The 2,946-nt window shown below is 38.8% G+C and overlaps 1 long non-coding RNA gene across 1 annotated transcript in view; it reads left to right on the forward strand.

Annotated features, from left to right (window-relative positions):
* The window catches only part of LOC107732978 (uncharacterized), a 21,734-nt gene extending 21,354 nt beyond the window's left edge, over positions 1 to 380 (forward strand). The window contains exon 3 of the long non-coding RNA XR_001638924.1: positions 299 to 380. This is a non-coding gene — a long non-coding RNA (uncharacterized LOC107732978). The remainder of the gene's footprint in view (positions 1 to 298) is intronic.
* The last annotated feature ends 2,566 nt before the right edge of the window (positions 381 to 2,946 follow it).

The raw sequence follows: 2,946 nt of genomic DNA on the forward strand, positions 1-2,946 counted from the left end.
AATCGGTAAAGTGCTTGATAGGGACTCGCAACGGAGGCAGGCATCTAACCTATCCTAATGTGTGCGCGCGCCATGAGTGTAAAATACTAAACACTTTTTAATAAAACGTAAATTCGTCTCTCGCGATTTTTTGGCCAAGTCAAGTCAAGTGTGTTCATAGAGGTTTCCATTGGCCAATGCGAATAAAGCTACATTTAAATTAAAAACGACACGATATTGTCGGACCTGATGTTTTATTCTTATCCAAAACAAGATATGATATGAGTGTGATACATAGGCTACATACATACACAGTAAGAAAGATCCAATAAGAAAGATCCAAAGATTAGCATTTATCTGAAATAAAAAGCTTTTGTAACATTATACATATACCATTAAAAATCTTGAAAATTTTTTTTGGTGGGAAAGAAAGCAAGGATGCTTTAAATTGATCAAAAGTGACGATAAAGACATTTATAATGTTACAAAAAAATTATATTTCAGATAAATGCTGTTCTTCTGAACTTTCTATTCATCAAAGAAACCTGAAAAAATTATATACTCAGCTGTTTTCAACATAATAATAATAAATGTTTTTTGAGAAGCAAATCAGAATGTTTGAATGATTTCTGAAGGATCATGTGACTGGAGTAATGATGCTGGAGTAATGATGCTAAAAATTCAGCTTTGAAATCACAGGAATAAATTACATTTTAAAATATATTCAAATAGAAAACAGTTATTTTAAATAGTATAAATATTTCACAATATTACTGCTTTTGCTGTATTTTGGATCAAATAAATGCAGGCTTGGTGAGCAGAAGAGAATTCTTTAAAAAACATTAAAAATCTTACCATTCAAAATCTTTTGACTGGTAGTGTACATTATTTCCATATAGCTCACTTGGTTACAACAAACAAGCAAACACTTACAACATCTCCGACTGGTCAAATATAAAGTCATCGGCTCCAAGCGACACCAAAAAATGCCAGGGCCGATTTTTTTTGTCCCAGTCCAGCCCTGCTCACAGGCATCAGCTTCTGTCAGCATCAACACGTACACACAGTGAAAGATATCATTTCATAAAGGGAGTGGCCGATGCATTTCATTAATGAATTAATGCTTCGTGCGGAGCAAATGGTTGATAGGCAGAACACAGCGCTCAAGTGCAGCCTGCTGCGTTTCGATCACGGAAAAATAGATTTTATATCTGATTTGATGTGAATCCACAGCGATAGCATCAGATGTGCGTTACAGTGGAGCAGTTGTCCAAAAGAATGAATGACTGAATGAATGAATGAATGAACAGAGAGTAAGTGAATGGCTGCGTTCTCTCTATACAACACTCAGTCGATGATGTTTCCGGATATGAAAAATAATGTAATGGTGAGCAAACCATTGCAAACCCGATAAAACTTTCAATATCAAGTGTTTGTTTGCGGGGGGAAATGCGTTTGGTCAACATGCATGTAGCAATATTAGCACCACTATTCCCTTTGTTTCTGTTTTGTACGCTTTCTTCAGTAGAGCTCCCCACTAAACACGCGAGGACTCACGAGCTCTCCAGACAGATGACTGCTCGCGCTCGGCACTTGTCCTCGTGGCGCTGTTTCTGCTCTTACTACCATTTTTTGATTGCGGGCGGGAATAAAACAAACCCTCTCCTCTGCTCTGTCCCTCACTTTGATATTTATGTAACCTTGCCTGCTCCTTAAAATAGTCGTAAAGTCGTGCCTGCTCGTGCGCCACTCGTCCTTGAGAGCTTTAACGCTCTGAAGAAGAAAAGGAGGAAGGAGAAAAAGAGGAGGAAGAAGAATAAAAAGAAGACGACAATGTAGGGGGGAGGGTGCGAATCAGAATATTATGGATTGATACAAATAGTCGCTCGCGCCAACCCTCAGCCAGAGTTGAATTAATGTGTTACTATTTTTGGAACGCCTGTGTTTCCAGGGGAAACCTAATGACGCAATGACGTCAATGCAGGTCAACAGCAGACTGGAGGAATTGAGCGCTTCCATTAGATTTTGCAGTATTTTCCAGAAACGCGGAAAGGACTAAATGGATTAGTTTAAAATGTACTAAAAACACCAGAGTGTAATTTGAAAGCATTAAAGATCAGTGTGAGAGGAGCACATTCGCATTTATTGGAATTACTATTATAAAAACCAAAACGAAAAAAGATCTCGTCTTCCTTGAAGCATCGCTCACACGGTAAGTCTGACATGTATTTTCTTTTAACGCTCACGGATCCGCGATGTCTTGTCTCGTCCTCTTTAATGGGGCTTGGTAGAAGCATCGGTAATATATTTCTGACTTTCTGACAGACAGTCTGATGCATATTCTGTCTTCATCTGTGAACTCAACACATGGAGAAAACACCCTGTTTCAGATGGTCTCTATGGAGCGGGTAGGTGAGCAGCGGTTATAAGCCCCTATAAATGAGCTATAACGCGGGTGCTTCGCCCTGCGTCCATTTGCGCGCTTTTAAAGCCCATTTAGTGCCATTACAACTGTTGAAATGTGCATCATTTCGTAGTGCTGACTTATTCTTGCTAGGAATCATTTGAAATTACTTTAAATATTGAATTATGTTTTTCAAATGCTGACTCGTGACTGAATATTTGGCTTTAACTTCTTGGTGTGGAACAGGCGCCTACGAGTATGCCTGGGAAAATACGGTGCAAACGCACAATATGTTAACCGTCCGATTCATAAGTGCCTTTTAAAACAGCTAAAGGTGTGGGCCAGTGGCATGTATAGAACTGCAATAATTAGACAGCCATATCTACTTCCATAAACACGATTTATGTCCAATACTACACCGGGGTAGCGCAAAAGCATTAGCAACAAGTACTATAAGGCTTGTATTACAAACGTTCCCATTTTGTGCAACATAGCGGACTAAATGTAACCATTGAAACCTTTTTACAAATATTCATGGGAAGCAAACACCCTCGCAATAAAAT

Source organism: Sinocyclocheilus rhinocerous, unplaced genomic scaffold (genome assembly GCF_001515625.1).
Source record: "Sinocyclocheilus rhinocerous isolate Xijiao unplaced genomic scaffold, SAMN03320098_v1.1 scaffold400, whole genome shotgun sequence".
Lineage (NCBI taxonomy): Eukaryota > Metazoa > Chordata > Actinopteri > Cypriniformes > Cyprinidae > Sinocyclocheilus > Sinocyclocheilus rhinocerous.